Raw genomic sequence first — 26,588 nt, 5'->3', positions numbered from 1 at the left:
CCTCGCTGCTCCACGCCAGCCTACCGAATCCTCATAGCCAGTACGCCAGCGACATTTAAAATAACTTGTCAGTCAAAATCACACAACCTACACGCAGTTTCACGAACTCTTTCTTGCACGACGAACTAGACAATGCTAACGGCAGTGACTGCACAATAACAGAGACGAATCACGTGTCGGCACACACAGCCAACCAATAAGCGATCGCCAGCCAAATACACGTCGTCCGGCAAGACGGCCGACTGACGACCATGCAGAGTCGTCCCCACTCCAATCATGCGTGTCGGCAACCGTCGGGCGAGTCACGGCGGTCCGGGCCTCACTGCTGTCGCGCCCCGACTGAACTTGGGCCGCGTGCCAGCTCAAACACTGCCATGTCCAAACTACAGGGTGTTTCAAAAATGACCGGTATATTTGAAACGGCAATAAAAACTAAACGAGCAGCGATAGAAATACACCGTTTGTTGCAATATGCTTGGGACAACAGTACAATTTTAGGCAGACAAACTTTCGAAATTACAGTAGTTACAATTTTCAACAACAGATGGCGCTGCGGTCTGGGAAACTCTATAGTACGATATTTTCCACATATCCACCATGCTTAGCAATAATATGGCGTAGTCTCTGAATGAAATTACCCGAAACCTTTGACAACGTGTCTGGCGGAATGGCTTCATATGCAGATGAGATGTACTGCTTCAGCTGTTCAATTGTTTCTGGATTCTGGCGGTACACCTGGTCTTTCAAGTGTCCCCACAGAAAGAGGTCACAGGGGTTCATGTCTGGCGAATAGGGAGGCCAATCCACGCCGCCTCCTGTATGTTTCGGATAGCCCAAAGGAATCACACGATCATCGAAATATTCATTCAGGAAATGAAAGACGTCGGCCGTGCGATGTGGCCGGGCACCATCTTGCATAAACCACGAGGTGTTCGCAGTGTCGTCTAAGGCAGTTTGTACCGCCACAAATTCACGAAGAATGTCCAGATAGCGTGATGCAGTAATCGTTACGGATCTGAAAAATGGACCAATGATTCCTTTGGAAGAAATGGCGGCCCAGACCAGTACTTTTTGAGGATGCAGGGACGATGGGACTGCAACATGGGGCTTTTCGGTTCCCCATATGCGCCAGTTCTGTTTATTGACGAAGCCGTCCAGGTAAAAATAAGCTTCGTCAGTAAAGCAAATGCTGTCCACATGCATATCGCCGTCATCAATCCTGTGCACTATATCGTTAGCGAATGTCTCTCGTGCAGCAATGGTAGCAGTGCTGAGGGGTTGTCGCGTTTGAATTTTGTATGGATAGAGGTGTAAACTGTGGCGCATGAGACGATACGTGGACGTTGGCGTCATTTGGACCGCAGCTGCAACACGGCCAACGGAAACCCGAGGCCGCTGTAGGATCACCTGCTGCACTAGCTGCGCGTTGCCCTCTGTGGTTGCCGTACGCAGTCGCCCTACCTTTCCAGCACGTTCATCCGTCACGTTCCCAGTCCGTTGAAATTTTTCAAACAGATCCTTTATTGTATCGCTTTTCGGTCCTTTGGTTACATTAAACCTCCGTTGAAAACTTCGTCTTGTTGCAACAACACTGTGTTCTAGGCGGTGGAATTCCAACACCAGAAAAATCCTCTGTTCTAAGGAATAAACCATGTTGTCTACAGCACACTTGCACGTTGTGAACAGCACACGCTTACAGCAGAAAGACGACGTACAGAATGGCGCACCCACAGACTGCGTTGTCTTCTATATCTTTCACATCACTTGCAGCGCCATCTGTTGTTGAAAATTGTAACTACTATAATTTCGAAAGTTTGTCCGCCTGAAAATGTACTGTTGTCCCAAGCATATTGCAACAAACGGTGTATTTCTATCGCTGCTCGTTTAGTTTTTATTGCCGTTTCAAATATACCGGTCATTTTTGAAACACCCTGTAACTGCTGGCACGTTCCAACCCACTCGACGACATACCACGACCGGAAAGTAATAGCAGTGCAGCGAAGATAATACGGCAAGGCTTATATCGATAAGCGCTGCTGCTGCCACTCACGGGCAGGCAAAGCAGGAACTCAGTGACACCAGTAATTGAAATTAACGTAACAAGGTGACAGTAGGCTAAAAACTGGATGTTAAGTAATATATGGCACGAACACGAGTCACGCACGGCTCAGGAATGCTTCTTTATTATGTCCAGACATAATTCCAAATTGCTTCAGAACCTCTATTCTTCCTGCATTTCCATCATTGAAGGTGATTACAGCATCATTGACCTTAGTGTTTTGTGTTTTCTAGCCCACAAATACGTCTTTGGGTACCCTGGTCCATACAACGTTGTTGAAGGACTCATTTACATTCTGAGTTTTTCCTGTGAGATATTTCTTCAGAAGATTAGGAGATGATAATTGTGGCTTTATTATTGCTCTATCAGCTTCAGGGATGGTGTTTCTATGGATGTATTCGGTTCCTACTGCCTCAACTTGCGATATTTCGACCAGTCGAGTGGAAACGAGTTGTGTAGTGGGTTCGCGTCACTTGACGTAATGTGGAAAAACATTGACCATACTGCTTTTCCCATTCCTTCCAGGTTGTTTGTATTCTTTCTAATGGCTTGCCCATAACGTTCATTAGCTAACTGATGGTTTTGTCAGTCAAACGTCCTCTAATAGCCTTGCCATCTTCAAGCTTTTTGCTAGAAAAGTTTTGCCCGATTTTATGCAGTTGAGTATCCATTCGTTTCTGCACATAGGAGAAATATTCTAAATTTTGTTGTTCTAGCTCATCATAGAGGTTGCTGTTAATTATTGATTTCAATTAACTGCAATCACCATCTCCGATGAATTTAACATATCGAACACCACATTCTACTTGTTAGCGCTGAAAGATCTTCACAGCTGAAACACTTCCCATTCCTCCATTGGATCCCTCATACGTATTCTGACGTGTTCATGCGATTGTTTCTTTTCATTATTGGTGCCTACTTCTGTGCATCCATGGCAATGTTTTGGCAATACTTCAACATCAAGCACCTTCCTGGTATCAATACTTATGATATCTCCATAAAATTTTATGTTGTGGTCTCTTTTCTGCCATGATCCGTCAATTGCTATGCAAATGTCGTTGCTACCATCATTTTCTTCAGTCGCTTCCACTACTGCAGACTTCTTCTGCTATTACGTTTACGGTTTCCCCTAAAGCATCGGTGTATCTTGAAACATTAGTAAGGGGGCAAGACAGATTCATAAGAGCACACTAAATTTTTTCAGACCTATGGCCTTTACTAACGCACCTCATCCCAGAGAAATATCTGACGTTCGTTTCAAGAAAGCTGTTGTTTTTACGTTATTCCGTTGTCCACTGTCACAGCTCGAACAAGACTCTTTCAGACTGTTGTGTACGACTTCGTACACAGCGTTAAGGAGAGGTGGGCTGCAGAGTAATATGGCAACTATCGTCATAGCAAAGCTGGACAGGAGCAGAAATGACCAGCGAACAAGTTAACACAGAAGATTTACTTAACTTGCATTTCTCCATGTGTACAAAGACGCATTACAAATAATGCAGCAAGAAATTGAGTCCAGCTATCAACGTCAACAAGGGTTAGTCTTTCTGTATTAAAGCACGAACTACCGTGTCATAGCGAAGAAGCTCCACGTGCAAGTGGGCTGTGTCCTATATTGCTGGCGGTAGAGAGCCACTGGAAGCATGGCTCAGTAGACACGCACCATTGGGTCCGTCAGATCCTGTTCAGTGCTATCAGCATCTGACCGAATCTGGCAATTCCGTTGCCTGCTTGACACTCAGCTAAACTGTTCCTTTTGAAGACATTTTCAGAAATTATTATCTCTCTACCACACAAATTACAGCATGCACTTTGATTAAACATTCATTTTAGCACACCTAAACCTGATATTAAACAGATATCATTACCACAGGTTTCACTGTACACTTCATTACTATACACAAGCCCCTCCTTGGCAGCACTTGATTGCTTGCCATAACCTCTTTCTCTAGATGTAAACTTCCAACAGGATATTTTCTACAGAATCTTTTTCCCTTATTTCTTATTTTCTTAAATATTCCCTTTGGTAGAATTATTTAAAGAGAGAGAAACATAACTTAATAACCAGCAAGTTAAAATATACACAACGAAAGATGTAATAGGCCTTACAAAACGTGGATGATACCAAGCGTTTTACCACAGACAGGAAGTGATATCAGTGTAACCAACCTATGCATCAGGAAGTTTTCAGCATAAACCACCACCTACTAGAGCCCACAGTTTCCCAGATACCTTGACATAACTGAACAAGTGCTCATGGAACTTGTAGAAATTACTTGTGCAGTATATTATTTCAAAATAAATTGAAAATGCTATCAGTCATTCAAAACCAACGATATATACACCAAATTAAGGAGAAGACGCCAAAAACCAAATTTCCATAAAAAATAAAAATCGACATCTTACACACACACACACACACACACATCACCTTTGTTACTCCCCTTAACTGTCATTATCTATGTTGCCGACTAGCTATTCTTTATAAAAATAATGGTGGCTGTCCGCATATGATGTTACAGTGAGAGAAAGGTAACATTAACAAGAATTTTTCTTCTCAAAAATACACACACCAAAAAAAGATTTGCATCACCTCGGTTCCGAGAGTTCCCGAACGTGTACAGAAAATTGGAATAGAGATCAACATAAACATCATTTACAACACTTTTATTGCTCATGAAAACCACACATTGGATGTTGTACCACCATACCGCGAGACCTTCCGAGGTGGTGGTCCACATTGCTGTACTCATCTGTACTTCAGTACCCAGTAGCACGTTATCTTACATCAATGCATGCCAGTATTCGTCGTGGCATACTATTCACAAGTTCATCAAGGCGCTGTTGGTCCAGATTGTCTCACTCCTCAATGGCGATTCGGCGTAGATCCCTCAGAGTGCTTGGTGGGTCACGTCGTCCATAAACAGCCCTTTTCAATCTATCCCAGGCATGTTCGATAGGTTTCATGACTGGAGAACATCTAGTCGAGCGATGACGTTATCCTGAAGGAAGTCTTTACAAGATGTGCACGATGGCGGCACTAATTGTCGTCGATGAAGACGAATGCCTCGCCAATATGCTGCCGATACAGTTGCACTATCGGTCGGAGGATGGCATTCACGTATCGTACTGCAGTTACGGCACCTATCATGACCACCAGCGGCGCACGTCGGCCCCACATAATTCCACCCTAAAACAGCAGGGAACCTCCACCTTTCTGCACTTGCTGGACAGGGTGTCTAAGGCGTTCAGCCTGACCGGATTGCCTCCAAACACGTCTCCGACGATTGTCTGGTTGAAGGCATATGCGACACTCATCGGTGAAGAGAACGTGATGCCAATTCTGAGCGGTCCATTCGGCATGTTGTTGGGTCCATCCGTACCGCACTACATGGTGTCGTGGTGGCAAAGATGGACCTCGCCATGGACGTCGGGAATGAAGTTGCGCATCATGCAGCCTAGAGTTTGAGTCGTAACATTACGTCCTGTGGCTGCACGAAAAGCATTATTCAACATGGTGGTGATGCTGTCAGGGTTCCTCCAAGCCATAATCCGTATGTAGTGGTCATCCACTGCAGTAGTAGCCCTTTGGCGGCCTGAGCGAGGCTTGTCATCGACAGTTCCTGTCTCTCTGTATCTCTTCCATGACCGAACGACATCGCTTTGGTTCACTCCGAGATGCCTGGACACTTCCCTTGTTGAGAGCCCTTCCTGGCACAAATTAACAATGCGCACGGGATCGAACCGAGGTTTTGACCTCTAGGCATGGTTGAACTGCAGACAACACGAGCAATGTTCCTACTTCGTGGTGGAATGAGTGGAACATCGGCTGTCGGACCCCGTGCGTCTAACAGGCGCTGCTCATGCGAGATTGCTTACGTCTTTGGGCTGGTTGAGTGACTTGTCATAACAGTCAAACACACTGTGTCTGTCATACAAGATCCACAATCAACGTCTATGATGAGGAGTTCTGGGAACTGGGGCGATGCATAGCTTTTTTGGGTGTGTGTACATTCATGAGTATTAGGGAAAGTGCATTCTTCGGTGTTTCTACTTCATTATGTGTATTTCTTTACAGAACTCGCTCAAGCAAAGTTTAAACAATTTAATTTAAATTTTAACAATACTTCTGCATGCAACTTTAACCAATTTCTTTGGTTATAAAACATTAAAACCAAACTTTTTTTAGTCATGGACGCTACTTCGTGAAGTGAAATGAAAGAAGAGGTACTGAGCAGTTCTTATGTTGTAATCCCATTCTACAGACGGAATGTTTATTATTCTTTTGAGAAACAAAAAGTATTCAACTCTCCTCTTACTCGTACTAGATCTTTCGTAAGGTGTAACTTCAGAATAAAGGCAAACGAATAGAAGATCTTTTATACGGCCTTGAATGTAGACGTTCATTTGGCTGTAGATATTGTTAAGGCATGCTAAGTTGTACACAAACTATGTACGAAATACAGATGGTGAACATTGCACAGATATCCTCCAGTTGTTGACGATAGTCAGCAACGAGTACGCGGTCACATACCCACCTCAGACTACAGAAACGTATTTAATGAGTACTTTGTGGATGAAGGTGCTGTGCCATGACAGTTGGATTACATTCTCTGAATTTGTGTTAGTAAAATATAAAGAAAGGTAAAAGAATTTAGCCGGCTGCGGTGGTCTCGTGGTTCTAGGCGCGCAGTCCGGAACCGTGCGACTGCTACGGTCGCAGGTTCGAATCCTGCCTCGGGCATGGATGTGTGTGATGTCCTTAGGTTAGTTAGGTTTAAGTAGTTCTAAGTTCTAGGGGACTGATGACCACAGCTGTTAAGTCCCATAGTGCTCAGAGCCATTTGAACCATTTTTAAAAGAATTTGTTCCTGTGATGACGTAAATTTGCTGCCACCTAACATCATAGCCGTTTGCTCCCATACTTTCTTTTTCGGATTTTTGTCCGCATGTTCTTCCGACGACATGGAGCTAGTGACCTTGATATTATAATTACTGACTCTCGATCACGGGAGAGCCGGTTTGATTCCCGGCGGGGTCGAGGATTTTCTCCGCCCGCGACTGTGTGTGCGTGTGTGTGCGTGTGCGTGTGCGTGTGTGTGTGTGTGTGTGTGTGTGTGTGTGTGTGTGTGTGTGCGTTTCCATCATCATCAATGCGCAAGTCGCCGAAGTGGCGTCAAATAAAAAGACTTGAACCAAGCGGTCAAACTTCCGAGAAGGGGACTCGCTGGCAAATATACCAAACGTACAGTTCGGACGAGATATCACAGAAAGCAGACCTATCCCTAGTTTTTATAATAAACTACCTCACATTTTAGTAATATTCTTGTGATGACTGAAGATGAGTAAGTAAGCTAATAATTAATAAATATCTGGATATGTAGTGATGTACAAGTGTATGCACTGCTGCTACATACAGGGTGTTTCAAAAATGACCGGTATATTTGAAACGGCAATAAAAACTAAACGAGCAGCGATAGAAATACACCGTTTGTTGCAATATGCTTGGGACAACAGTACATTTTCAGGCAGACAAACTTTCGAAATTACAGTAGTTACAATTTTCAACAACAGATGGCGCTGCGGTCTGGGAAACTCTATAGTACGATATTTTCCACATATCCACCATGCTTAGCAATAATATGGCGTAGTCTCTGAATGAAATTACCCGAAACCTTTGACAACGTGTCTGGCGGAATGGCTTCACATGCAGATGAGATGTACTGCTTCAGCTGTTAAATTGTTTCTGGATTCTGGCGGTACACCTGGTCTTTCAAGTGTCCCCACAGAAAAAGGTCACAGGGGTTCATGTCTGGCGAATAGGGAGGCCAATCCACGCCGCCTCCTGTATGTTTCGGATAGCCCAAAGCAATCACACGATCATCGAAATATTCATTCAGGAAATGAAAGACGTCGGCCGTGCGATGTGGCCGGGCACCATCTTGCATAAACCACGAGGTGTTCGCAGTGTCGTCTAAGGCAGTTTGTACCGCCACAAATCCACGAAGAATGTCCAGATAGCGTGATGCAGTAATCGTTTCGGATCTGAAAAATGGACCAATGATTCCTTTGGAAGAAATGGCGGCCCAGACCAGTACTTTTTGAGGATGCAGGGACGATGGGACTGCAACATGGGGCTTTTCGGTTCCCCATATGCGCCAGTTCTGTTTATTGACGAAGCCGTCCAGGTAAAAATAAGCTTCGTCAGTAAACCAAATGCTGCCCACATGCATATCGCCGGCATCAATCCTGTGCACTATATCGTTAGCGAATGTCTCTCGTGCAGCAATGGTAGCGGCGCTGAGGGGTTGCCGCGTTTGAATTTTGTATGGATAGAGGTGTAAACTCTGGCGCATGAGACGATACGTGGACGTTGGCGTCATTTGGACCGCAGCTGCAACACGGCCAACGGAAACCCGAGGCCGCTGTTGGATCACCTGCTGCACTAGCTGCGCATTGCCCTCTGTGGTAGCCGTACGCGGTCGCCCTACCTTTCCAGCACGTTCATCCGTCACGTTCCCAGTCCATTGAAATTTTTCAAACAGATCCTTTATTGTATCGCTTTTCGGTCCTTTGGTTACATTAAACCTCCGTTGAAAACTTCGTCTTGTTGCAACAACACTGTGTTCTAGGCGGTGGAATTCCAGCACCAGAAAAATCCTCTGTTCTAAGGAATAAACCATGTTGTCTACAGCACACTTGCACGTTGTGAACAGCACACGCTTACAGCAGAAAGACGACGTACAGAACGGCGCACCCACAGACTGCGTTGTCTTCTATATCTTTCACATCACTTGCAGCGCCATATGTTGTTGAACATTGTAACTACTGTAATTTCGAAAGTTTGTCCGCCTGAAAATGTACTGTTGTCCCAAGCATATTGCAACAAACGGTGTATTTCTACCGCTGCTCGTTTAGTTTTTATTGCCGTTTCAAATATACCGGTCATTTTTGAAACACCCTGTAGATACCTAATGAATTCTTCATAAGAAGACTAATCGATCATTAACGTATTCAAATGGCACTGAGCGCTATGGGACTTAACATCTGAGGTCATCAGTCCCCTAGAACTGAGAGCTACTTGAACCTAACTAACGTAAGGACATCACACACATCCATGCCCGAGGCAGGATTCGAACCTGCGACCGTAGCGGTCGCGCGGTTCCAGACTGAAGCTCCTAGAACTGCTCGGCCGCATCGGTCGGCTAATATAGTCAATTAATGTGTCACAATAAAATACAATCTCACTGAAAGGCTCCCACTTTCTACATGCAAAGGCACGACGTCTCTCCGTTTGTCGTACAGCATTTAAATGACGCTGTCATTGTGAGTCTTCAGGCGTCTCAGAAGCTGTTAAAGACGCTTGACGCTGAGCCTTTATAATGCGATGGGCTTGTGACTGTTCTAATGTCTCTCTAGCTCTTAAGACCGCATGAGGGTCTGCAGTTAAGTTCCGGCGGACCTGAGATTACTCCGAGGTTTGTTGGAAGCTTTCACAGCTGGAGCTCTCTTGGAACCATACCCGAAATCAGACTTACGTTTTCGAATCATATGGTAAAATGAATAATAAGACTAAAAGCCGCCGACCAGTTGCAATAGATAAAGTAATCTTTACCTAAGTTTCGACAGATTTAAAACTGTCTTCTTCAGTTCTTCAGAAGGCGGCAGTATTACATTAATATGGAATGATGTATCATCGTCGTTTTTACAAATATCTCCATAGATCCATTAGTCCAAATTAAAATATAGCCCTGAAAATAGGGTTTGTCATGTAAATAAAAATTGGTACATGGATGTTGCAGAGCTTGTGCATATCCATCTATTGTACTATAAATTTATTTTCCTTATTTTTGTTGCCTGAATATATAACATTTCTGTGTCTTCGTATATTGTAATTGTTTTACTATTTGTATATATATTTATGCATTTATGTCGATGTATAATTGGTTTGTTTCGTAAATATTATTTGTATTTTTACGCTGGGTCTTGCCTAGGGAAAACTGCTATCGAACGATTACATCGATAGGTCGTGTGAAGAATCAAAGTGTGTAGGATCTTTGGTAGTGTTAACTCTGCCGCGTGGAGCGCGGGCTGAGCAGAGTGAGTCTGGCTGGAGTAGCGAGTGGAGCAGGTGTGTTGTGTGAAGCTCCCGCGAGTTGCCGCGCTTTCGGGGTTTGGCAGCATGTAATTGCGCTCGACTTCCGATGATAGTTTCTGACATGGTGTCGCGGACGGGAAGCATTAGCTGGCGCACATCAAGAGCCCGTTTCGCCTGGTGACCGTGTCGAGAAGAAGGCGCGCCAACATCCAGCTTCTGCAACAGCGACGGCCGACAATGAGTGACTGTCGCCACCTCCTCGACCGACGGCTTCAAACCTTCAATCAACCAACAAGGAAGACTAGAAGCACGTGAAGTTTTAGAACTGTATGGCAGACCTCAGCTTTGCATTACCAAGTAGGGTCCCTTCCTTTTCCGGAATGAACCCGAGTGTCGTTGAAATTCAAACGCCAGCATTAAAGCAGCATCATTCGATTTCATTGCTTTCATTTCAAAGTTCAGTTAAGGTATTCATAGCTGGCTACAATGTTCAGATTACACAAGCACAAATTAAGAGTGCGAGTTTTGTTACCATATTTTAGCTTACCTGTGACTGCAGCTCAGCTTGGTATGTACTAAATTTTACTGTTGTTCAGAATCGTTTAATTCAAGGTTAAATCTCTTCTTTCTAAATTGAGTAGATTCAAGTAGCTTTAGAAATGATTGTTGAGGTAGTCCAAGACTAACTGTATTTTACTGCATTTCTATGTGCTTCAGAAAGAAAGCTCACTATTAACTTCAGTCACTAAATTAACTTTCGATTTTGCGGTTTTATTAATTCTTTTGCTAAATTAAGTCAGAGTGTAGAGAAATTTATTACTTCTGACAAACATTCAGTTTTCACACTGCACGTGTCAACCTTCAGTTGCCACGCTTCTAGTGCTAATTATATGTGTAATAACCTTTTTTTTCAGTTACTATAGTAATTGTCCTTAGGACTGGCGACCGTAATTTTCCTCAAATCTCAAATATCTAATTACCGCTAGTTGATTGTTAACGTAACGGCCGCACATTTACTTTCTTTATTAACTTTACCCCTTTTCCAAAATTAATTTCCACCAGTTTCATTTGCATTTTTCCTTTCATTCAGATGTAACCCTTTCCTCCCTCTTTACCGACAAACTAACTTCGGTGACGATGCTTTTCCAAAATTCCCATTAGGTACACGCGGTTTCATTTTTCACTGTCATTAAGGTCGATAAGTGAGGGGGAGGTTACACATGTACTAATTTTTATTTACATGACAAACCCTATTTTCAGGGCTATATTTTAATTTGGACTAATGGATCTATGCAGATATTTGTAAAAACGACGATGATACATCATTCCATATTAATGTAATACTGCCGCCTTCTGAAGAAGACAGTTTTAAATCTGTCGGAACCTAGGTAAAGATTACTTTATCCATTGCAACTGGTCGGCTGTTTTTAGCCTTATTACGTGGAACCGTTGCTGTTGCGCAGCTATGTTTAAAATACTAAAATGAATAATATTAATAATACGTTTCTTCAGGCTCCCCCGACGTAATAGTTTTGAAAACAGTTCTCGGGCTTACAGTTCTATTTTAGTATTGTATTTCGACAACTTTTCCCCGTAAGAACTGTCCAGCTGAGCCAGTTGGTGTAGTAGTTCTTTTTAAAAGTCAGAAACGGTGCGTACCAGAGTAGATTGTATTCGCACTGTCAAGGAACAGTCTATAAACAGTGAGAGTCGCAGATCTCCGCGCAAGCGCCGTCTCCATGATGCATCACACTCACCGATATTTTTTCTACATTAGCCCATGATCTTCTGCAGCATTCAAGCTATCTCCACATCAAATTCCATCCAATTCGGTTCTGTGGTTTAGTCGTGAAAAGTCAACAGCCGAAGTTACTTCCGCGTTTATACTGTCGCAGAAGAAGCTGAGTAGCACAGGTACCGTGATATAGAGGTTATGATACTAGACGGGTGCATGGCGGGTCGTGAGTTCAAAACTCACCTGACCTCTAAAATTTTAATTTCTATATTCGGTTCGAGTACATTTTAGAAGTATCCACAAATGTCAACAATCATTGTACTGGAGTGTTCTGTAATTGTATATACACCGTATGTGTTCTGGCCGGAGGCAGTTCGCTCCGTGCTCTTGTATGTGCAAGTGCTGAATAAACCTTCGTTAAGTTGTAAGTAGGCTGTTTATGTTTTCTTATTGGCAACGTTACGTAGCGCTCTGTATGAAAATCACTGGCTGTGCTGTGTGCAGTCTGTGGCTAGTTTGCATTGTTGTCTGCCATTGTAGTGTTGGGCAGCTGGACGTGAACAGCGCGTAGCGTTGCGCAGTTGGAGGTGAGCCGCCAGCAGTGGTGGATGTGAGGAGAGAGATGGCGGGCTTTTGAAATTTGCAATACTGGATATCATGAACTTCTATATACATTATGACTTTTGAACACTATCGTGGTAAATACATTGTTCTCTATTAAAATCTTTCATTTGCTAACTATGTCTATCAGTAGTTAGTGCCTTCCGTAGTTTGAATCTTTTATTTAGCTGGCAGTAGTGGCGCTCGCTGTATTGCAGTAGTTCGAGTAACGAAGATTTTTGGTGAGGTAAGTGATTTGTGAAACGTATAGGTTAATGTTAGTCAGGGCCATTCTTTTGTAGGGATTATTGAAAGTCAGATTGCGTTGCGCTAAAAAAATATTGTGTGTCACTTTAGTGAATGTTTGAGTACGTTCAGTTTTGCTCAGCTGTTTGAAAAGCAAATAATGTAAGAGGTTTATCAGCACAGTAATTCTGAAATTGTTCTAAGGGGATGTTTCAAAGTGAAGTTAGTGTTCGTCATTCATCTAATTACACCTTCTTCTACGTGACAATATTATTACAAGGAGCAATCACAAACTTTCCGTTTGTTACAGCGTATATGCGTATGTGTGACTACGATGACTACGATGCAGGTGTGTAAGCATCGACATATAAGCAAGCGCTCAGTGTGGCATTCGTGTCTTTCCAACATGCGTGCCGTAAATAGGACAACGTGAACTATGGCGACGTTATTACCAAATGCGTCCAAACAGGACCAACGTGCTGTTATTCCATTATTCGCTGCCAAATGACAAAGACAAGTAGACATCCATCCGAGAATGATGTATGTATTATTTTAAACATAGCTGCGTAACAGCAACGGTTCCACGTAATTAGATTAAAAACAGCCGACCAGTTGCAAAGGATAAAGTAATCTTTACCTAGGTTTCGATAGTTGCTTATGCGCTCTCCATTTTCCATGTACTTAATTTTATGTATCTGACAAACCCTATTCTTAGGGCTATATTTTATTTGGACTAATGGAGCTATGGAGATGTTTGTAAAAATGGCAATGACATATCACTCCATGTTAATGTAATACTGCCGCCTTCTGAAGAAGATAGATTTAAATCTATCGAAACCTAGGTAAAGATTACTTTATCCTTTGCAACTGGTCGGCTGTTTTTAATCTAATTAATGATGAATGTGTTTGGGGCTGCGCGTTTGTCGGAAACCAACGTTATCGAATTGTGCTCCAAGTTCATGATAACGCACGTCCCCATATCGCCAATGTCGCCAACTCGAGTCGGAGACACTTGACCACCCACCGCGTAGTCCCGACCTCCCCTCACGCGATCATCACACCTCCCGTCCCTCAAAAGGAGTCTTTGAAGGGTCGACGATTCCTGTCGGACAAGGTCTGCAGCAGGCAGTTACGCACTTCTTCATCAAGCAGGTCACGGTGATTTATCGAACGAGTGACTTGAACCCGGTGTGTGTCGGTGTCCTGAATGCCTCAATGCTCACGGCGATTTTGTGTGACTGGCATGCCGATTCTGGGCTGTTAGATCTTCGAACGTAAACTTTTTGGTTTCCCCCTTATTGTATGAATTTCTCTCTGTCGACGTCCATGGTGACAGAAATATCGTTTTGCAAACAATCGAATACACTCGTAAAAAAGTCCACGCAGCTGGAACTACGTCGACGCCTGGCCAGAGACTATCAATCTAGCGTCCACGCTGCCCCATGTTGGAGGTAGCGTGACAAAACGCTGTCCGAACAGGTCGGCTAGCCGCATCCGACCAACCACAATTCTTGGCGTGGCCTTGGCGGCCGGCCTAAAAGCCGTCGGCTCATGGACCGTGCTGTCGAACGTTAACGTTGAGCGTGCCAAGTTCAACGTGCTGCTGAACGCTCAGTAACGATGCGACTTGTGCATACGGTACGTGGGCCCCAACGTGGTATACGCGATTGTAACGCACTCCAGCGGCAGTTCAGGGATGCTTCTAGTTCGTATATCGCACTGTTTACTCAATGGGCGCGCGTAAAATTCCCACGTTAGCTCTATTAAAATGCACATTTCCTCCATCGTCCATGAAAAGGTACGTACCATGTCCAATCGATGAGGACACAGACTTAGAAAAGTTCCATTACAAACACTGCGGTACAAATTTGGAATACTTTTCTGCATAAGATAAAGATTATTTCATCATTTCCACATTTTAGTAAAACCCCAAGGTCAGTCTTACTTGATCACTGTTCCTACCCAGTGGCAGAATGTCTGCAAGATGTGAATTACGAAGCGTAAAAGAAAAAGGAGCAAAATATCTTTATAGTACTAGCAGAAGCTGTCCTGTTGATTAAGCCAATCGAACAGTCACCCCTCAAAAAAAGGTGAATTTATATTTACATAACATCAAATATTATAGCATATACTTATATTAAACTAATAATAAAGTATCAGAACCTAATAAAAACGTGAATGTTAGGAAAAAATTTTGAAGTGTTAGGACGCAAACCAACGCCCCAACGAAAACTCATTACGAGACAAAGACGCTACTTATTACGCTAAATCAACAAAACGTTCGTTGTAATTCATCATATTGTATTACACCTTAATATAAACGTTAATCGTAGATAATTATGTTACCAATTGAAATTTAATTATAACAAATTGTACGAAGAACAATGCGTTTTGGATGGATTTTCAGTGTGTCGCGTCTCATATAGCCTACTCTCATAATACGCAAGTTACAATAATTCTTTTGCCACGAATATGATGTTTCTCATTATTTTATTGGAACGAATCGCACAACTAACAATGGGTTTTCCAGTGATTCTCAAGTTGCTGGTACTCAGAAACGGCATATATACATATACGCTTGAAATGAATGCCAATATGGCACTTCACAACTCTGTATGGAAGGGAGACGGCGTTTGTGTGACGTAGGTGGCGTTGTGCCATCTCATTGGTGAACGCTGAGATGCACGCTCAGAATATCTGACATGCCAGATAGTGCTCTGCACGCTCGGAAAGACTCCCGGAAGTGCTGTTCCACGCTATGACGTCAGAAACTCGGCACGCTCAGCGCTCAACGTTCGGATGCACGGTCCATGTGCCGACGGCTTAAAGCCGTCAGCACACGGACCTTGAATCCGAACGTTGAGCGTGCCGAGTTTCTGACGTCATAGCGTGGAATAGCTAGCACGTTTGGGAGTCTATTAGAACGTGCAGAACACTATCTGGCATGTCAGATATTCTGAGCGTGCATCTGAGCGTTGAACAATGAGATGGCACAACGCCACCTACGTCACACGCACGCCGTCTCCCTTCAGTACAGAGTTGCGAGGCGCCATATTTATTTATTTATTTATTTATTTAACCTGATCAGATTAGGGCCATCAGGCCCTCTCTTACATCGGACCAGTGTTTCACACATGCAGCATTTTACACATCAGAGCTACATCATGACAATAGTTTAAATAAGAAAATTAGATTACTCTAGTGACAATATGAATAAAGAGTAATGACTAAGACCTAATAAAGTAAGTGCTGGCAGTATTTTTACAAAAGGTGCTATACGTACAAATTATGATAAAAGCAATAATAGTAACAGTAAAAAATCAAATAATAATGATAAACGTGAGAAAAATTGGTAATAGTAATGAAGATTTGTGCAGATGTACATTAATATCTTGGTGTGTAAAGTAGATGTTTACTAGTATACCGAGTTTTGGGGAAGGGATATTTAAGGAGGGGGGAAAGAGGGAAGTAATGAGGTGAAGTGCATTCATGTACAGAGGAAGGCATTACTGTTGCTGAAGTAGATACGTCATTAACTGTTTTTTGAAGCCGGACCTGTTTTTAAGTTCTCTAACATAACGAGGGAGGTTATTCCAGAGTCGGATTCCCGCTACTGTAAAGGACTTGGAGAACGTGACTGAGCGATGCAGTGGAACAGAGAGGGTTTTATTATGATGGGAACGTGTGTTTGTGTCATGTTGTTCCGACATAAGCGTTAAGGACGAGGAGAGATATGAGGGACAGTGAACATTTATGAGGCAGTAGATGAGACAGAGTGTATGGAAATCTCTGCATTTGTCTGCACGCAGCCAGGACAATTTTGCATATGCTGGTGAAATGTGATCAAAAAGTCGAACGTCACAGATATATCGCACGCAGGCATTCATGACCAGTTCCAGACATCGCGAGTTTTCCTGAGAGAGGCCTTTTAGGATAATATCGCTGTAGTCAATGATTGGGAGTATAAACGTTTGTACTAATTTCGTTTTCAGATCGAAAGGAAAGAGTTTTTTATATTTTTGTAGGACATGAAGGGGTGCTGATGCTTTTTTGCACACTGCAGTTACGTGCTCTGTCCAATTTAGATTTTCACCTATTATTACTCCCAAACTCTTTGCTGAGGGAGAGAAGTTAATATTTGTTCCATTTAGGATAAGACATGGTAGGGATTCCCGATGTTTTGGGCTAATGAGCTTAGAGTGACCAGCTATTACCGCTTGGGTTTTAGATGGGTTTAGTTTTAGTCCTATGTCCTGTGCCCATTTTGATAGTGCATCGAGATCAGTATTGAAATTTTCAAAAGCTTTCTTAAGATTGCTTGGTTTCGCACTTAGATACAACTGAAGGTCATCAGCATACATATGATATTTGCAATAGGTCAGAACCGATGACACACAGAGAGAAGAGTATGACACCTAGCACTGAGCCTTGGGGGACGCCTGACACTACCTGCCGCCATTGTGATTTTATATTCCCGGACAGGACGCGTTGCTGATGAGACGTCATGTATGAGCGAAACCATTGCACTGCACTTCGTGAGAAATTTAGACTGCAAAGTTTGGCTAGTAAGATGTCGAAGTCGACAGTATCAAATGCTTTGCTGAAATCTAAGAAGCAAATGATAGTCGCTTCTTGTCTGTCCATGGCAAGTTTCAGGTCATCTGTCACCTTTATCAGTGCGGATGTTGTGCTTCGATGTTTACGGAAACCTGATTGGTATTCGTCTAGTAGGTTGTTAGTAGTTAGGTAGTTGGTGAGCTGGTCGTGGCATTCATTTCAAGCCTATATTTATATATGCCGTTTCTGAGTACCAGCAAATTGAGAATCACTGGAAAACCCGTTGTTAACTGTGTGATTCGTTCCAATAAAATAATGAGAAACATCATATTCGTGGCAGAAGAATTATTGTAACTTGCATATTATGAGAGTAGGCTATTTGAAGGCAGCAACACACTGAAGATCCACCCAAAACGCATTGTTCTTGCTACAATTTCAATTAGTAACATGCCTGCGATTAAGGATTTCAACAAAGGATAATGTAATATGATTAAATACAATACATGTTTTGTTGGTGTAGTGTGATTAGTAGTGTCACGTACCAGTACTGAGTTGTTTGTTGGGGCGGTGGTTCGCGTCTTGACACTTCCAAATTTTTTTCCTAACATTCGCGTTTTTATTAGGTTCTGATACTTATTATTAGTTTAATAAAGCTATATACTATAATATTTGATGTTATGTAAATATAAGTTCACCATTTTTTGAGGGGTGACTTTGTTCGATTGGCTTAATCTACAGGACAGCTTGCGCTACTTGTATAAAGATATTTTGCTCCTTTTTCTTTTACGCTTCGTAATTCACATGTTGCAAAGATTCTGCTACTTGGTAAGAACAGTGATCAAGTAGGACTGACCTTGGGGTTTTACTAAAATGCAGGAATGATAAAATAATGTTTATCTTATGCGGAGAAGCATTCCAAATTTGTACCGCACTGTTTGTAATGGAACTTTTATAAGTCTGTGTCCTTATTGATTGGACACGGTACTTTCCTTTTCGTGGACGATGGAGGAAATGTGCGTTTTAATAGAGCTAACGTGGGAATTTTACGAGCACCAGTTGAGTAAACAGTGTGATTTACGAACTAGAAACATACCCTCAACTGTCGCTGGAGTGAGTTGCGATCGCGTATACAACGTTGGGGCCCACGTACCGTATGCACAAGTCGCATCGTTACTGAGCGTTCAGCAGCACGTTGAACTTGGCACACTCAACGTTAACGTTCGACAGCACGGTCCGTGTGCCGACGGCTTAAGCGGCTAGTGTCAGGGGAGTATCCACCGTGTGGTCGTGCAGCCTGGCAGCAGCTAATCTGCGAGACGAGTGCGGAGCGGTGGCAAGTGGTCGGTAATGAAGCGGGCGCGCTGTTTAGTCGGAACGCCAGCGCCGGCCGCGTCGGAGGCGGCGGAGGCGGCGGGTTTTTCAGACGGTTGGCGGCCGCTGGGCCGTGAAGATGCGCCGTGCCGGGCCGGGCTGCGGACAATGGCCAGCCCCTTCTTGCGCGCTCCGCGCAGCACGGGCGCCGACACACCCGCAGCCGCAGTAGCCGCTGCAAGCACCCCGTTGGGGCCACCTGTCTCCCACACACGGGTATCCACTTGTTTATTAATGGTTTGGCAGATGTCAGTTGTAAGAAGGCTGTTTATGTTTTCTTATTGGCAACGTTACGTAGCGCTCTGTATGAAAATCACTGGCTGTGCTGTGTGCAGTCTGTGGCTAGTTTGCATTGTTGTCTGCCATTGTAGTGTTGAGCAGCGGCAGCCGGATGTGAACAGCGCGTAGCGTTGCGCAGTTGGAGGTGAGCCGCCAGCAGTGATGGATGTGGGGAGAGAGATGTCGGAGTTTTGAAATTTGTAAGACTGGATGTCAATTATGACTATTAAGGTAAATACATTGTTTGTTCTCTATTAAAATCTTTCATTTGCTAACTATGCCTACTAGTAGTTAGTGCCTTCCGTAGTTTGAATCTTTTATTTAGCTGGCAGAAGTGGCGCTCGCTGTATTGCAGTAGTTCGAGTAACGAAGATTTTTGGTGAGGTAAGTGATTTGTGAAAGGTATAGGTTAATGTTAGTCAGGGCCATTCTTTTGTAGGGATTTTTGAAAGTCAGATTGCGTTGCGCTAAAAATATTGTGTGTCAGTTTAGTGAATGTTTGAGTACGTTCAGTTTTGCTCAGCTGTTTGAAAAGCAAATAATGTAAGAGGTTTATCAGCACAGTAATTCTAAAATTGTTCTAAGGGGACGTTTCACAGTTCACCAAATACACGCTGCTCATAAATTAAGGAAATTGCGTGATGTGGTGCCACACAACGTGGCACTACACAAAACTGGCGCTAATAGCATAGCCACATAGGGAACACACACGACACAGATCTCTTAAGTCCACGGTATTGGTGATAAATTGAGAAAACCGTCCCGAAACACATGTGCTACAAAACGCCACTGTTTCCTGCGCATGTACCCCGACATCAGTATGAGATATGATCACCATGCACACGTACACAGGCCGCACAACGGGTTGGCATACTCTGGATCAGATGACCGAGCAGCTGCTCGGGTATAGCTTACCATTCATGCGCCAGTGCCTGTCGCAGCCCCTGAAGTGTCGTGGGGGTTTGAAGACGTGCAGCGATACGTCGACCGAGAGCAACCCAGACGTGCTCGATGGGGTTTAGGTCTGGAGAACAGGCAGGCCACTCCATTCGCCTGATATCTTCTGTTTCAAGGTACTCCTCCACGATGGCAGCTCAGTGGGTCCGTGTGTTGTTATCCACCAGGGGGAAGGTGGGTTCAAAAAATGGTTCAAATGGCTCTGAGCACTATGGGACTTTACTTCTATGGTCATCAGTCCCCTAACTAGCCTAAGGACGTCACAAACATCCATGCCCGGGTCAGGATTCGCACCTGCGACCGTAGCGGTAGCGTGGTTCCAGGCTGTAGCGCCTAGAACCGCTCGGCCATCCCGGCCGGCAGGAGGAAGGCGGGACCCACTACGTCCCTGAAAAGGCGGACATACTGGTGCAAAATGACGTAGCGATATACCTGACCTGTTATAGTTCCTCTGTCAAAGACTTGCAGGGGAGTACGTGCACCAATAATATTCCCATCCCACACCATCAAACCACGACCTCCATACAGGTCCCTTTCAAGAACATTAAGGGGTTGATATCTGGTTCCTGGTTCAGGCCAGATGAAAGCCCGGCGAGAGTCACTGTTCAGACTATACCTCGACTCGTCCGTGAACATAACGTGGGACCACTGTTCCAATGACCATGGCCAGGCTTTACGGGCTCTCCTTTGAGCAGGGGTTAGTGGAATGCACCTTGCAGGTCTCCGGGCGAATAAACCATGTCTCTTCAATCGTCTGTAGACGGTGAGTCTGGAGACAACTATTCCAGTGGCTGCGGTAAGGTCCAGAGCAAGGCTAGCTGCAGTACTCCGTGGCCGTCTGCGGGCACTGATGGTGAGACACTGGTATCCTTGTGGTGTTCTACACTGTGGACGTCCCGTACTGTAGCGCCTGGACATGTTTCCTGTCTGCTGGAATCGTTGCCATAATCTTGAGATCACACTTTGTGGCACACGGAGGGCCCGTGATACGACCTGCTGCGTTTGACCAGCCTCCAGTCGCCCTAGTATTCCACCTTTCATAACGTCATCAATATGTGTTCTTTGAGCCATTTTCAATACACAGTCACCATTAGCACGTCTGAAAACGTTTGCACACTCACTCGCTGCACTGTACTCTGACATGCACCAACACACCTCTGCGTATGTGGACTGCTGCCAGCGCCACCGTGCGACGACAGCAGATCAAATGCAGCGCATGGTCATACCCCGAGGTGATTTAAACCTGCAACCCGCCCACCAGAGCGTTGTTTCACCATGTATCAGCATTAACCTTAATTTATGAGCATGAGTGTAGTAACGAGCCGTCCCACAGGTGAGCGTCACTATGGAGATATTGCGACCTGCACCTCAATGAGATAAAACATTCATCCACATCTACATCCACATGGATACCTTGCAAATCACACTTAGGTGCCTGGTAGAGGGTTCAGCGAACTACCTTTACAACAATTCTCTATTATTCCAGTCTCGAACAGTGCGTGGAAAGAACTAGCACCTATATCTTTCCGTACGAGCTCTGATTTCCCTTATTGTATTATGATGATCGTCTCTCTCTAAGTAGGTCGGCGTCAATAAAATATTTTCGCATTCGGAGCAGAAAGTTTCTGATTGAAATTTCATGAGAAGATTCCGCCGCAAGTAAAAACGCCTTTGTTTTAATGGTGTCCATCCCAAACCCTGTATCATGTCCGTGACCCTCTATCCCTATTTCGGGATAATACAAAACGTGCAGCTCTTCTTTGGACTTCCTTGATGTAATCTGTTAGTCCTCTTTGGTAAGCATCCCAGCTCCCACAGCTGCACTCCAAAAGAGGATGAACAAGCGTAGTGTAGGCAATCTCTTAAGTAAATTTGTTGCAGCTTCTAAGTGTTCTGCCAATGTAACGCAGTCTTTCGTTCGCCTTCCTCACAACATTTTCTAAGTGTTCTTTGCAATTTAAGTTTTTCTTAATTGTACTTCGTAGGTATTTAGTCTATAGATACGACTGATTTATCGTGTAACCGAAGTTCAACGTATGCATTTTAGCACTTATGGGGACGGCCTCACGGGTCGAGCGCCAATTTTCGCATCATACAGATATCTTATTTAACCTTTTTTCATTTGTTTTGACCGTCTGATGACTTTACCAGACTATAGACAACAGTATCATCTGCAAACAACCTAAGACGGCTGTTCAGATTGTCTCGTAAGTCGTTTACGTAGACAAGGAACAACAGATAGCCTATAACACTATCTTGGGGAACGCCAGAAATCACTGCTGTTTTAGTCGACGACTTTCATTCAATTACTACGAACTGTTACCTCTCTGACAGGAAATCACTAATCCAGTCACATAACTGAGACGACATTCCATAAGTACTACGGTCCGCTTGCGTGGTACAGTGTCAAAGGCCTTTTTGGAAATCTATAAATACGGAATCAGTTTGAAATCCCTTGTCAATTGCACTTCGTGTGAGTAAAGAGCTAGTTGTGTTTCACAAGAACGATGTTTTCTAAATCCGCGTTGACTGTGAGTCAACAAACTCTTCCCCTCGAGGTTATACAGAATGTTCAAACACAATATATGTACCAAAATCCTGCTGCATACCAACGTTAATCGTATGGGCCTGTAATTTAGTGGATTACTCCTACTACCTGCTTAACGCTGCAACTGCAGTCACGTCTTCAGGGTGAATCACCTAAAACTTGACGCAAATATTGAGGAAATGGAAAGTAGTAATGAAGTGCGGTTTTCAAAGAATGGATTTTTTTTGAACCAAAATATTTATTTCAGAAAAAAAGTAAGAAACAACAAATAAATCATCTCTATGGTTGTGATTTACACGTTTTCATATTAATTTTGTTCATCTGTTTATGGTATTTGTTACTCTTATTTATTTTGTGGGACATGCTGTCCATTTTCTAATTTTCCTTTCATTCTTTTCGTTTTTAAGCACTTCGGTAAGTTTTTCCTATATTCGTTACTGAGCGTAGTCCATTTTCATTGCTATATGGTTATGTCCAAGTTTGTTGTGGCAAATAATGACACGACTGGCATTTCTCTGATGTCACAGAGTTATTCACTTGCAATGTGCATACAAACAAAACAAAAATGAGCATAGTTATTTAGATACTGATTACATTAAGTTATATACATTTAAATTACATATTGCATTTAAGGCATGAAAGGATGGCAGAAACAAAGGAGGTCCGGTTTTAGTTCGGCGTTTAAGCATGCATCACATATTATTTACATGGAAAGACAGATCTGACAGTTGAAGGACGAAGGTGAAAGTAGAGATGAGTGCAAAGGTTTATTAGTACATCTTATGACTTTGTGGCACTTAGGAAGGGAAAGAACACTTTAATATGTACCCGTTATTCCGGTGGTGATTGGGAGGTTATAGCACTGAAACCCTACACCCTAAGGTGTTCACACAGATAAAACACTTTCTTTTTCTTTTTGCTGCATTTCTTAAAACACTTTGGCGCACTTCTACTTTCACTTTCTTTTTGGATTTGTACTATTTCACTTTTATCACTGCACTGCACTGTGGAGGTTGCTGTGGTGATGTGGGGAGGCTCGCTGGTGTTCACGTGCCGCCCGCCGGGGAAGACGTCGTCGATGGCTGCCTGCAGGGGTATCCGTTGGAAGTCCTGGAAGTTCTCTTCGTACCGCCTGTGCTGCTGGGCTTCCTTATGTTCCTCCCAGAGGTCCATGAGGAAGTCGATGTGGTCCGTCTGCCGCTTCGTCACGATGGCGTGGCCTGTCATGCCGAGGATCCACAGGGTTGCCAGCCTTTTCGGCCTGGGAAATGGTTTGATGTCGGGCGCAGTGATGACTGTACGTGTTATAGCTCGCTGGTCCGTTCTATTTATTTTTGCCACCATTCTCTGGCACGTTTCCCATATGCTGACCCCGTTTTTACATGTGAAGCGGTGCTCTAATGTGTCGGCACAATTGCATGCTTCACATTTGTCTGAATCTCTCAGTTTGATCCGGGCTAATTTTTCGTTTGTTGCTACCGTCCTGTTTACTATTCGGTACCAGCTCGCCTTCACGTGCTTTGGTAGCGTGGTTTCCGTGATGTTTTTCCATATTTGTGGCCAGCTGTGATTGGGAAACTTGTTTTCTATTTTGTTTCTGGCAGGCCTTCCCCTCAGCGCCCTGTATATTTTCCTCGCTGTCCTGTGACTGGGATTTGTCACGGTTGTCAATGCATTGGTAGACAGGGGCTCGTACTTACAGTGTCAGTTATATTTCTCTAACCGTTCCCGTTCTTCGTAATTTACGATGTGTTGATCTTAGTTGTAGCTAGCTGTTCAGATACTGTAGTGGTGACTGTCTCGAAGAAAGACTATGTCTTCATAAAATAAGTATGTCGTGATGAATGGATAGTTGCTCATTCTCTTGTATATTCTTGTGATCTCTAAGCAGGGCCTCAGTTCTGCGAAGCTGTGATGTGTAGAAATTACTTAGCAGGGAAGCCAGTAGACAGAAGTTGGTCTGATTGTACCATTAATCATCCGCATCGTGTTGCTGAGCTGCTCGTCGGCGAGGCTGGTATGACAGCTACTGCACCACACTAAAGAATAACACTCTAGGACCAAAAAATTGAGATGAGTATGCCAGGAGTGCTAACATCAATTATACAGTGTGATACCTTGATGGTGTTACAAAGTGTCAGCGATAATGGAGAAGGGTAAATGTATTATTTTTAGGTAAGAGCCCCTGTTTCGGAAACGACCGAGTCGAACGGTGTAAGCAAAAATGTGGTGTCACCGCCAGACACCACACATGCTACGTGGTAGCCTTTAAATCGCCCGCGGTCCGTTAGTATACGTCGGACCCGCGTGTCGCCACTAACAGCGATTGCAGACCGAGCGCCGCCACACGGCAGGTCTAGAGAGACTTCCTAGCACTCGCCCCCGTTGTACAGCCGACTTTGCTAGCGATGGTTCACTGACAAATTACGCTCTCATTTGCCGAGACGATAGTCAGCATAGCCTTCAGCTACGTCATTTGCTACGACCTAGCAAGGCGCCATTACCAGTTACTATTGATGCTGTAAAACATGTACCGTCAAGAGCGATGTTCACCATTTATGGATTAAAGTTAAGTATTCCACAGCTACGTCCTTTTTTGCTAGTCTAATTTCCTTGACCTGTTCCAGATCTCACGCCAGCCTGCGTGAGCTAAAAGGCGTGCCTTTCGGCTTCCTCTAGTATACCGGGTTGGCTCTCTAGCCAACCCAGAACAAAAAATCGTTCTGATACCTCTGATAGTGGAATACGTGTACCAGTACTGTTGTTACTAACACTGTAGGGCAGGCAACTTCCGAGGTGGTAGTAGGGGGCCAAAACAAGAAAAAATGTCTATTGAACACTGGCTCTAAGATCCATACCTTAAGAGGCATGAGCACTTGTTCACCTTCGATACTGTGAAACACCCCTCTGCTACTGCAAACTCTTTTGTTTCCATATTTTTGGAGGAGGTGGTGTTGACCAAAACAAGAAAAAAATTTCCAGCAAATATGGGCTCTAAGATGCTTACCATAAGAGTTATGGGCACTTGTTGACTAGAAGAGATGTGTTTTACAGTAGCGAAAATGAACAAGTGCTCGTAACTGTTAAAGTATGCATTTTAGTACTCATTTTTACTGGCCAGTTTTTCCTTGTTTCGGTCGATTCTACCACCTCTGAAACTTGCCTATCCCATCATGGTTGCAAGAACAGTACCGGCACATGCATTTCACTGTCAGAGGTATCACAACGATAGTTTCCGGACCAGGGTCGTATAATTCAAATTGATTCTCCATCATCCCTAAAAGTTTTTAAATCACTGAATCAATCCACACATTTCGAAGTAACGCGACGACACTCGTAGAGCTCCGAGCGGTTTGTCGAGTTACTGATGGTTCCTCGATTCGACTCAGTGGCAAAAGCTGCAGTTTGTCGACCTCGTGGCTTCGTTTGTATGGATACATTGTGTTTAAAGACTTGTAGGTGCGTTCTTTCTAACGATGAAACAGAACGTACTCTTATGGACAATGGTAGCGAGAGTGAATTTTCTCTTTCGTCATCTCCTAAGGCATGGATGTGAGTGGTGTTCTTAGGTCAATTAGGTATAAGTAGTTCTAAGTTTTAGGGGACTGATGACCTCAGATGTTAAGTCCCATAGTGCTCAGAGCCATTTGAACCATTTTCTTTCCTCGCCTGGAACTGATGGCACTGTGCCTTGTAAGGTGTCAGGCAAATCCAACACCTTCCATGAAAACCCTGACATGATAAGCAAATCCAGTAGTATGTCACATAGCTCCGAATAAATCGTGACAATAAATTAACCAAAGTAATACGAGTAACGAGTGAGCAAATGGAATACCACAGACTAACACAAGAATACCTAAATGCATGCCATACCTTCCCACCGTGAGACAGACGCAGTTCCGAGGGGAGAAACGAGAACAGAAGCCGAGAGCAGATCCGTGTTAAGCTGGAAGGCCCTGCGATAAGGGACGGACACCCACGTGGCCATCTAACCGCTAGGACCACCCCCCAGCCCATGTTAAAAGCTAGAGCCCTCCAGAAGAACAGTATGGATCTTACGATAACACTAAAAGGACCACACCAGCTGCAAGTTTTAGCGTGAGACTTTTTCGCGTCTTTGTTATGTCAGGACCACCCC

The sequence above is a fragment of the Schistocerca cancellata genome, chromosome 7, assembly GCF_023864275.1.
Source record: "Schistocerca cancellata isolate TAMUIC-IGC-003103 chromosome 7, iqSchCanc2.1, whole genome shotgun sequence".
Taxonomy (NCBI): Eukaryota; Metazoa; Arthropoda; class Insecta; order Orthoptera; family Acrididae; genus Schistocerca; species Schistocerca cancellata.
Note: the sequence above shows the minus strand (reverse complement) of the source record.